This window comes from Pelophylax lessonae (assembly GCF_965119305.1).
Source record: "Pelophylax lessonae genome assembly, chromosome: 2".
NCBI lineage: Eukaryota > Metazoa > Chordata > Amphibia > Anura > Ranidae > Pelophylax > Pelophylax lessonae.
The window spans coordinates 520,251,944-520,264,000 of record NC_138769.1 but is presented as its reverse complement, the minus strand read 5'-3'; the positions used below and the strand labels follow the sequence as shown (position 1 = coordinate 520,264,000).

The 12,057-nt window shown below is 40.5% G+C and overlaps 1 pseudogene across 1 annotated transcript; it reads right to left on the bottom strand.

Annotated features, from left to right (window-relative positions):
* Positions 1-4,443: 4,443 nt before the first annotated feature.
* Positions 4,444-4,688, bottom strand: LOC309547778 (small nuclear ribonucleoprotein F-like; annotated as a pseudogene). Its single transcript has one exon. The product of its transcript is annotated as a small nuclear ribonucleoprotein F-like (transcript).
* Positions 4,689-12,057: the final 7,369 nt, after the last annotated feature.

The following is a 12,057-nucleotide window of genomic DNA, read 5'->3' as shown; positions in this document are numbered from 1 at the left end:
ACTAGATATCCCTTTCCTCACACTAAAAATAGCTAAATGACACTTTGTAACACATTAGAACAGAACAGCATTCCACTCTCTTCCATGTCCCGTACAAGAATGCTAGGAATTTGGCGGGGGCGATCTTATATACTGGGGGGCGTATTCACTAATGATTGGTCTAGGGACCCCCTAGTCACTCCAATCACATTCCTAGCATTCTCCTGCCCCCTCAATTGGCTTTTGCTAATGGTTCTGGTCCAATCACGGGCTTTTAAAGCCCATTTCCTGAAGCATTGCATTTTGGTCAGTTCTGGTTGCCGAATTCCGAACTTTTTGGGCAAAAAGTTCTAAATTCGGCCGAACCTCGAACACCCAATGTTCGGGCCGAACCGATGGTGGACCCGAACCGTTCGATCATCCCTAATAACCATGCACATGGCAACTATGGTTAATTTACATGAATGTGCAATGTCTTGCCTATATCATTTTCCAAGCTTCCTTGCCATGCAATCTTGAAAGTTTTTGCTATATGTATGTTATGCCCTGTTACATTTTATTACTATTTGTTTCTAAAAACCCAATAAAAATAATTGAATACGAAAATACTGCAGGGAACAGTTGTGAATTGCAGGTGCCCTATGCAACCTGAGTTGCTTTTTTTCACTCTGCTGGGAGGGTGGAGTTTAAAAGATTGAATAAAAAAAGGCCTGCAGTTGGGTTTTAAATCATTTATTTGCAGGCACTAAAAGATCCTTGTACTTTAGCAAAAGAGTTAGAGTTTTCTTTTTTCTTTAAATACTTTTATTTAGGACCAGGGAAATAAAAAGGGGGAAGGGAAGGGCAAAGAGGGTAAAAGTAGGTCTAGGGGGAGAAGTGGATCAGTGATCCTTTTCAAAAGAACTCTGGTGGTCCACATTCAAAAATTTCAAGGGGATAGTAATGTTTCACCAAAGTCGGCTGGGAGATAGTGATCCACCCAAGGTTTCCACAAGCGTTCATATTTCTTGACCCTGTCAAATAAAACTGCTTCAACTTTGGCATGTATCATGGCTTGATTGATTCTATTTTTGGTTTCTGTGGCCAGGTCTGAGGAGCCATGAAAGCAGATGGGGGGTATGGTGGAATACATTTGGTGATCCAGGCAGGGACAAGGTACCAGCACATGAGAACCTTATAGTTTGTTTCCAACGCCACTATATTCTGGGAAGCTGACTTGGTGGCGGCCCAAAGATAGGACCAGTCTTTGGCTTCCAATTGAAGAGCCAAGTCCCTCTCCCACTTTGCATTTATTTTTTTGTCATTTCAATTTCATTTTAAATAGCTTCTACCCAGGATATAGTGATTTGTTTATTAAATCCTTGAAAATACATTCAGCACTTGTCATTAAAGCATAGACTTGGGGCTATAGCGTTTTCAATCTCCAAACTAATGGCAGTCCCATAAGCACATTTGTCCTACAAAGTTAAAAAAAAAACAATTCTCATTCTGAACAAGTCCCAACTAATTGATTACAATGAAGTAAGCAATAAACAACGAAGCTTACATTTTTGTTAGTATTTTTTATTACCTTATTTAAAACATAAAGTGCAAATATGTCAAGCTGTTTATTGGCTAATCTCCCTATTTAATATTTATTTTCATATTTTGCCATCAAAACATTTAATATAGTGAAACTCTGAAGCTGTATTAAAGCTGAGACTTTGATATTACTTTAAAACAAACTGATCACATTTTTCGATATGTTAAATGCAATATTACTGTATATCATATACTAAGTTTCACACTTGGAGTGAAACAGCTATATGCAAAGTACAGCAACGTCCTACCATTTCCGAAGGATAAGAAAACGGTAATGATTTCTAAATATAAGAAAATGAGGTCACTGTCATCATCTAAGTAGTAAGTTGGCAATAAATTGAGAATGTAAGTGCGCTTAAATAGGAAATCATTCCAGTAATGGTAAAAGGAATTTGAATTCCATGTAATCATATAGTATTAGGAAGTAAGATTGTCACTATATAATAAGGATTATATGAAAGATGAGGATTAATTATGCAACGGAGAACATGAAGTTAGCAATGTCTCCTTCAAATCTACAATATAAGACACTATAACGTAGTGCTGGACGTAGAGAAAAAGGGAGCCCTGGCATACACAACACACAAACCGGGATCTGTGTACAGGATCAGAGGTTATTAGACCCAAAGGGACAATTATACTTATGTTCTGGCATTGCTCATTGGGTCAAGTGCAGCAAACAAGCTGCAGTAAATGTATGTTACTAAAATGTAGCTGATTTCTGATAACCCACACACAGGAGATCATATCACCCTGCAAATACTGTCAGGCAGACAAATTCTTCTTGCCATTCTGCTATAAAACAGGCATTGATAGCTTGACACAATCAGCTGTTGAGAGACTACAAGTCCCAGTTGCATTTGTCACTCTGTGCCTAGCACTTGGACATAAATGCAATAATGTCTTTTTTTCTCCAAACCTATATTCTAAGATCATTAAATGTGCATTTTTAAAAAAAATCTCTTTAAAAAAATACAGGAAAAGGATATAGCTTTTGAGGCAACCTTCTGACTTTTATATATCACCCAAAGATTCCAGTGGCAAGATCTCGTTGGCTTTATTTCCACTTACCTCAGAGCTTCACTCTTCCTGGTGTCTCCACACCTCCGTCATTGTCATGTTCCCATAATGCAGGATAAGATAAAAAAAAATCAAGCAGGAGACTAGGGCCTATCTGTAATTTGTGAGTCAACCTTAAAGTCCTGCATGTTTAAAGTTCATCTAAAGCCTCTAGTTTTTTTATTTTTATTTTTAACTTTCAGGTTAAACAAGTATTTTCATGCTGAGTTGTCATGTTAAACGTCTGAAAAATATGATTTACTTTTTAGTAACTACACCTAGACATTGCCTGAGGGTGGAAGGGACTAAACAGGGATTTTACATAGTTTCCCTAAACTCTATCAACAATAACAGCATCTAAGCATCTACAGCATCAGCATTAGAGCTGGGCCGAACACCCCCCGGTTTGCTTCACGCCAGACCTCTTGAACATCAAGGCTTATATGAAAGTAATAGACCATAAAAAGTGTATAGGGAACTGGGTACTGCCCTGGGGGACATTTATCAATGCAATTTTTTTAAAAAAAAAGATTGTTTTAAGGGAGCAGTGATTTTAATAATGCTTAACCCCTTGCTGACCCTATACTGTAAATATATATGATGGCAAGGTGGATCTCCTACGCAGGGTCATGTACCTAGTACATAATCCTGCACCTCAAGATTTGGGGCGTGCACGTGGCCCCCCGTTGGCTGCTTCCACTGTGATTAGATACAGGGGGAGCTGATTGGCAGGTAGAACAGACTCGATGTCCACAGGCACCCGCTGATGCTTCAGTATACAGACAGAACAGTGGGCTACCTATGTAAACAAGGCAGATCGCTGCTCTGTCAATACAGAAGACATGGATCCTGTGCCTCTGCTAAGCAGGGGCACCGATCAGTGCTTTCTCCTAGTACAAACACCTCCCCCCACAGTAGTAAAGCACTGGTCAGGCCCACATTTAACCCTTTGTTCACCCCTGATGTTAACTCCTTCCCTGCCAGTGTCATTAATACAGTGGCAGTGCATATGTTTTAGAACTGATCACTGTATTGGTGTCATTGGTTCCCAAAAAGCATCAATGCTATAAGTCACTAATCGCCACCATTACTGGTAAAATAAAATAAATAAATAAAGAAAATAAATATAAATATCCTATAAATTGTAGACGCTATTACTTTTGCAATAACCAGTCAATATATGCTTATTGGGATTTGTTTTTACCAAAAACATGTAGCAGAATACATATTGGCCTAAATTTGTGAAGAAATTTGTTTTTTTTCATTCTTTTTATTGGATATGTTTTATAGCAGAAATTGGAAAATATTGTTTTTTTTTTTTTTTCCCCAAAATTGTGGGTCTTTTTTATTTAGTGCACAAAAAAAACAGCAGAGGTGATCAAATGTCAACAAAAGAAAGTTCTATTTGGGGGGAAAAAAGGACAAGTCTGTATGATAAGGCCATAATTTAGTGCACTTGGAACAAGATTAGAGATTTTTGGATACATTCTGGTGTCTCTTTGGCAGACTTTAGATGGCAATATCAAAGTTTTGCACCACAGTGAGTAAGCCTTATGTGAAGAAGCCAAATTATAGTACACTTAGGCCAAGATTACCTTTTTTTTCTAAATTAAAGTCTGGTGTCTCTTTTGCAGACTGTGGAAAGAAGTAACGGGTACAGAAAAAATTGGGCTTTGGGCATTTCACACTATAACTCTATAGGGGTACTCCTAAAAAGGAAATCTGTTTATTTTTCTTAACAAAACATACAAAAAAAAAATGTCCAACACTAACCTCAAAAGAGAAGTTTCAAAATAAATTTAAAAAACAAATTTGGAAATTGCTTTATTCTCTCATTTTGCCATCTTCTTCCTCCTATTCTACTCCTGGTATATACAATGCATTATTACACCTTTTTAGAACTTCTCCAAGATGTCCATCAATATACTCTTCTGTATTGGCTGCATGTTCATGTAGCCATCCACAGAGGCCAGGTATCTCTTGTATTCCATACCCCACTTCAGTTTTACCATTACTGGCTTACCAGTAAGGCCATTAAGGATTGGTTTTGGGTTTACTGGCAAACTCATTCTGCCACTGAAGCCGCTGCTAATCTACAGACAAGTAAAAAGAAGAAAATATATCCCGACAGAATGCTCCGAGAACACACCACTGGAGAGAGCAGAAAAATGGCTAGAGATAATCTTGATGAAAAGAAGAATTGGTTGTATATGCACCTGTCAAACAGGTGTGGAAAAATTGAGCATTGGGTGTTATTGGTGCCTTCACACTAGAACCCTATAGAGGTACATTTGATTAAAACAAAACTTGACCTTTTTGTAAAACATTTAAAATATGTGTACCTGTCAAACAGGTGTGGAAAAATGGGCTTTTGTGTCATTTGTGCCCATAAAACCTATTATAAAAAAATTACTTCAAGATAAAATCAACACCGACAACTAGGCAGCCTAGACAGTCTTGCAGAGATTCCAGACCCCAAAAACATTTAATCTGCAACATCAGCATGGGACTTGATAGCTGCTGCTAATCCAGGAATGATTCATTTTGACAAATGTCAGCCAGTTAACAGAGTCTGTGAATAGGCATGAGAAGCAGAGTACTCGGGTTTAACAGAAGATTAAAATATCTGGAACTGCCTCCTGCCAGCCATGTACTACTCCCAAGCTTTCTGGGGACTGAAACCCATCTTTTAAGGTTTGACGTATGTCTTCCTCTGCTTCAATGCCTCCAAAACTGCCAGAATCCTCCTCCTCCTCCCTCTCCTCTTGTGTGTTCTTTGGCATCACAAGAACAGTGTCTGCGTAAAGCTGGCCTTAAGAGGAAAAGAAGTCCTCCTCTTCCTCCTGCTGCTATTCTTCGACTTTCCTGTCTAATATGCCACGCAGAGTATGCTCCAGCAGGAACACTAGAGGGATAGTGTCACTGATGCATGCATTTTAATGGCTTACCATCCTTGTTGCCTCCTCAAATGGTGACAGTAAAGTGCATGCATCCTTTATTAGTAGACAATGGTGTGGGGAAAAAAAATCTGAGCTACCCTGAACCTCACACATGTACTCTTTGATGATCCTCTGGTGCATGCGCAGCTACTAAAGTATTTGCCACAGTTGAGTTCCACCTGGTGGGCTTGTCACAAATCATGCATTTTATGGGGAATTGGAATTCCCACTGAATTTCAGCCTAACAAACACTGGCTGTGTATGACTTCCTGAAATGGCTACAGATTCTTCTGGTCTGCCTTTAGAATATCTTGCAAATCTGGGAACCTGTTTAGAAAACACTGCACCACCAAATTTAGGATATGTGTCAACTTTCTCTGTCAAAGGTTAGTGATATTATTACACACCATTATTTGTTGCTCAAGCGTCTGTAGCATGAATCACGTCTGGGCCTGCCCCTGCAGAGCTGAAAGAATCTCTGCTCCGGTGTGGCTCCTGTCCCCTAGACAGACCAGCTAAAGCACTGCATGGCATCTTTTAGCCTGACTCGTTGAATAACCCTTTGAATGCTTCGGGGGTACTGATGGTTCATAGGACAATTCAGCAGAGGAGGGCATGAAGGAGAAGGAGGGGGTGGAGCTGACAGATCTTGCATCATTACAAACAATTGTATGGAGACATGGTGGAAAAATAAGCTCAAGCACTGTGCCTTGCCCAGCATTGCCAAAACATTGCCTCCTACATGATGGTATAGAGCTGGAATGGCCTGACGTGCAAAGAAATAGTGACTGGGAACCTGCAATTGTAGTACAGCACATTCTGCAATTTCACAAAAGGGGCAGAATCCACCAGTTGGAAAGGCAGAAGTTATAAAGCCAGCAATTTGGACAAGCTGGATTTTAGATGCTAGTCATGTGGGTCATGTGGGTGACAGAGAGTGTATTGATTTTTTCAATGCAGCAGCTGTGGCAGAGAAATTTTTCTGCTATACTCTACAGCTGGTGGTGTGTTGCTGGCAGACATGTTGCAAGGACCTGTGACACCCTTTACTATACCATCATTTTTGTCGGTGAAGGCTGCTGAGAGGTTATGAGATATAGCAGGGGTAGACATTGAAGGGTAAGAAGTGAGGAGGAGACGAATTGTGTACCTTTTGTGGGGCTTTCAGTTGCTCTTGACAATTTGCTGAGTGGTGGGAGGAAAAATGCCTTTGCAAGCATATGGTACCCTAATGGCTGGTGTTTTTGCCATGCTTTATCTACTTGCAGCAGAGATTGTAAATTGCAACAGTGCGATCAGCCCCACGTGTGCTAAAAAAGGTCCACACAGCTGAGCTGTGGGAAGTGAGCTGGAGATAACAGTTCCACAATTCGATGGACTAGGGTGGCTACTCTCTACTGTTCCATATTTGCTGCCTGTAGAAAAGATCCTGCCTCCTTGGGGTTGTGCCTCCCCCTCACTTTCCTCCTCTGTCTGGCACCCAAGTTGTGTCAGTGACCTCATCATCATCATCCCCTCCATCCTCATCATCACTAGAGCCACCTTGGTAATATGCTGTGGCTGGGTGAGCATGACGGTCAATACGTTGTTTATCAGTGTTCTCCCCTCTCTGTAGACTCATGTTACTCCCTTCCTCTTCCTCAGAACCAACATCAGAATCAAGTAATACCAGTGCATCGTCAAGAAGCAAGTGACTGACACCGGAGCCAACTTGGTAATGTGCTGCGGCTGGGGGAACATGACTGCCAATTTGTTGTTTATCAGTGTTCACCCGTCTCTGTAGGCTCATGTGTCTCCCGTCCTTTACCTCTGAACCAACATCAGAATCAAGTAATGCCTGTGCATCATCAAGAGTAAGTGACTGACGCTGTGTTCAATTAATTCAGCTGACTCCTCCATGCATGATGCTGGGGCTATGGCAGGAGTAGCTGTGGACAAGGAGGCAGAATAGGTTGCTCTGGCAGCTGCAATGGACTGCGCACTCAGCTTGGGTCATAGAGGATGAGGAGAATGGTTTAATAAGCCAGTCCACCACCTCCTCTGCATGATATGGCTGGATAGCACGGGAAATATCACTAAGCAGAGAAAAGCGTGCCCTGCCTGAGGATGGACCAAGTCCACCTTTGACTGTGGACACAGGAGCTGCTCATCCCCTCATAGTGGCATGGAAATATCTGCCTCTCCTTGTTGGCCTTCCAGACATGATGGGAGTGCTTATTACCCAAATTGAATAGATATTGGGAAATGTGTAATTGGATGCACTTTATTCAATGAAAAGTGGTGTTTGGTGCACTTTATATTGAGGACTGCTGTTGACAGAAATGTAAAAACTATAAAAAAAAAAAAAAAAATAGAAAAGGGGGAACAATAGGATCGCAGTCAGAAAAACTGCAGCTGACCATTTAAAAAAAGGGGGCAGGCACTGGACAAAAAAAAAAAAATACAGGACTGTATACAGCACTAAATGTTATGTAATGCTTTGTTAAACACTGCACTATACTAACACTAAACTCACACTAAACTGAAACTACAGTATACTCACACGGTACTAACACTGCACTAACACACTACACTGACACTACACTATACTCTCACTATACTGACACTATACTCAAACTACACTATGCTTACACTATACTCACACTATACTCATACAATACTAACACTGCACTGACACACTACACTATACTCACACTATACTCAGACTACACTAACACTACACTGACACTCTACACTCAGAGTCACAATAACACACTAACTCGTTAGTAGCAAACATCATGACTTTGTCCAATCATGGCTTTGACTGTGTTCTGTGCCCTGATTGGGCAAAGTCTTGCACCTGACCAGCGGTCAGATGCATTGCTTCATCCTATTAGGGTGCTGTAATGCACTGTGAGCATGCAGTGCATTGTGGGGTGCTCAGTGGGTGAACATTCCGCCAAGCATCCCGCAAGTTCGGGTGTTTGCCAAACGGGCGCACAGGCAATATTCGGACTGAACGTTTTCTCAGCCCGAACTGCTCGTCCAACTCTAATCAGCATTTAAAAAGCCATTTACAAGTGGTACCAATATCTGAAGCCTACATCACATATGTAATTTTACAGTATGACCATAGCTCTACTTTAAGAAGAGAAATGATGTCATCAGAGTCACTGAGAAACACAGAAGAGTATTAGTTGATTTACCTCTCCATAAACTACCAAAAAATAAAATGTTGCTTCTGTGTATAGGAACTATATACCTGTACTTTACTAGATTGGGGAGTTTGGGTACACCTATAAGCAACAATAACAGCAGATCTCCCAGGGAACCTTAGCCACATTAAATCTGTTTCAGTAAAAGTAAGAACAATGTGCAAGCTGCTTTAACTTATCAACTATACAAATAAATATTTCACTGTCTTTATTCATAACAGTATTAGTAATCTAACAGCTAAAAGTTTTAATATATATATATATATATATATATATATATATATGTGTGTATATATATATATATATATATATACATACCAGTACCATTGAAAGCGTATAGAAGGAACAGGACAATAAGAGATATTTTCAGTACATTCAGATCATCAAAAAATACAGAAACCTATGGAAAAAAGGACATTTTTGAGTAGTAATGGAAATGGATCATATCCTTGTCTTAGCCGTATACAATGTGGACAAATGAAGAAAGGTGATGTCTTTATACATCCTAGTAATGGAAAAAAATACATAATTTGGGGATTTTTACACATGTCAAACGTCATATGTGGTTTATGCATTAATTTGCCCATGTGGGCTTAGGTATATATGTTGGTGAAACCACACAAAAAATGAAAGATCATATGTCACATCACCGATCTACAATTAGGAGTAAACAGCCGGGGTTACCTGTACCTAAACATTGTATGCAGCATAATTATAAGGATAGTGAAATACAATAGCTTTTGGAAGAAATAAATAAGACAGGAGGGGAGGAGATAGGATTTTAAGGCTGAGACAGAGGGAAATTTGGTGGATTAAACAGCTAAATTCTTTATACCCTAATGGATTAAAGAGAGATTATGAAATAGAGATAAGATGATAATACTTATGATTTTTTAACATTGCTTGGTAGCATGTATATATTTTCCTTTGGTATATGAGGAGTTTAAGAAGACCAGGCCCTATTTTGCGATTCGGCACTGTGTGACTTTAACGGACAATTGTGCGGTCATGCGACGCTGTACCTAAACAAATTTGACGTCCTTTTTTTCCCACAAACAGAGCTTTCTTTTGGTGGTATTTGATCACCTGTGCGATTTTTTGATCATGCGCTATAAACAAAAAAAGAGCGACAATTTTGCAAAAATAACAATATTTTTCAAATTTTTTTATATGAAATTCCCCCCAAAAAAATGTAAAAATCAAAATGTTTTAACATTTTAGGCCAATTTGTTTTCTGCTACATATGTTTGGTAAAAGAAAATCGCAATAAGCGGATTTTGATTGGTTTGCGCAAAAGTTATTGCATTTACTAACTAAGAGAAAGATTTTTGTAATTTTTATTGTTTTTTTTAATGAGTAATGGCGGCGATCTGCGATTTTTTTTCGGGACTTCAACATTGCGGCGGACAGATCAGACCCTTGACTGACATTTTTGACACTTTTGGGGGTAAAGGTGACATTACTACAGTAATCATTGCTATACATATGCACTGTTACTGTAAAAATGACACTGGCAGGGAAGGGGTTAACTTTATTGGAGAAGGAGGGGTTAAATGTGTCCCTAGGGGCATGCTTCTAACTGTTATGGGATGTGGCTGTTTGTATAACTACAGAGATATACGATCCTACATAGCAGGACCGTATGATCTCTGCACTTACACAAGGGAGAATGACAGGCGGCTTTGTTTACATTAGCCGCCTGCCTTTCTCCCTCTGTACCGGACGATTGCGAGTGGCCGGCGGACATCGAGTCCGCCGGTCACACGCACGGGGATCACAGTGAACGAGCGGGGGCGGGAGCGTGCCTCCGGCGGTGCGCGCTCGCCCCCTATTGGCTCGCAGGCGAGTGACGTACCCATGTGTCACTTTGCCTGCACGGGGCTGACCGCCGCAGTATATGTACTTGCGGCGGTCGGCAAGTGGTTAAAGCAATTTACTGAGCTGGCCAGAACCACCTCTGGAAGGAGTCTATTCCACATTTTCACAGCTCTTACCGTGAAGAAACCTTTCCGTATTTGGAGATTAAATCTCTTTTCCTCTAGTCGTAAATAGTGCCCCTTGTCCTCTGTGATGACCTTAAATTGAATAACTCAATTTAAGGTCATCAAGTTCACTATATGGACCCCTTATGTATTTATACCTGTTGATCATATCCCCCCTTGATCGCCTCTTCTCAAGAGAGAATAAATTCAGTTCCTCTAATCTCGCCTCATAGCTGAGCTCCTCAATGCCTCATCAAGTTGGTTGCCCTTCTCTGGTCTCCAGTTCTCCGATATCTTTTTTTAAGAATTGGTGCCCAAAACTGAACTGCATATTCCAGAGTCTTACTGATGATTTGCACAGGGGAAAAAATTATATCTCTTGCTCTGAAGTCCATGCCTCTTTTAATACAAGAAATTACTTTGCTTGCTTTGGAAACCGCACCTTGGCATTGCATGCTATTATTAAGCTTATGATCTACCAGAACACCCAGATCCTTCTCTGCTATGGATTCCCCCAGTTGTACTCCCCCTAGTATGTATGATGAATGCATATTCTTAGCCCCCAAGTGCATAACTGTACATTTATCAAAATTAACCACTTAAAGACCAGCCGCCGCAGATATACTGCGGCAGGCTCACTCTCCTGCGCAAACTGCCGTACCTGTACTGTGGCTCGTGGGAGTGGGTATGGGGCACGCGCACCGCCGGCGGTGTGATCGCACTCTTGCTTTATAGCCCTGCAGCTAAGCAATGGGTCCAGCACCCGCATGCTACAGGGACTGACAGAAGGCCATTTTAAACACGGCATATCGCTCATCTGTCACTGATTGTTCCTGTTATTTCAGAACACAGGAGCCCTGTTTCCATCCACCAAGTCTGGCCCCACACAGTTATAACCCCCCCCTAGGTACACATTTAACCCTTTGATCACCCCTGGTGTTAACCCCTTCCCTATCAGTGTCACTATTACAGTGACAGTGCATATTTCTAGCACTGATTACTGTAGTAATGTCACTGGTCCCCCCAAAAGTGTCAAAAATGTCAGTTAGGGATCCGATCTGTCCGCCGCAGTGTCACAGTCCTGCTAAAAATCGCAGATCGCCGCCATTACTGGTAAAAAAATAAAATAAATAAAAATGACATCAATCTTTCCCCTAGTTTGTAGACGCAATAACTTTTGGGCAAACCAATCAAAATACACTTATTGGGTTTTTTTTTTTTTTTTACCAAAAATATGTGGCCAAATACAAATTGGCTAAAAATTATGAAAATTTTTTTTTTTTTATTTTTTTTTTTTGGGAATGTTATATAGCAGAAAGAGAA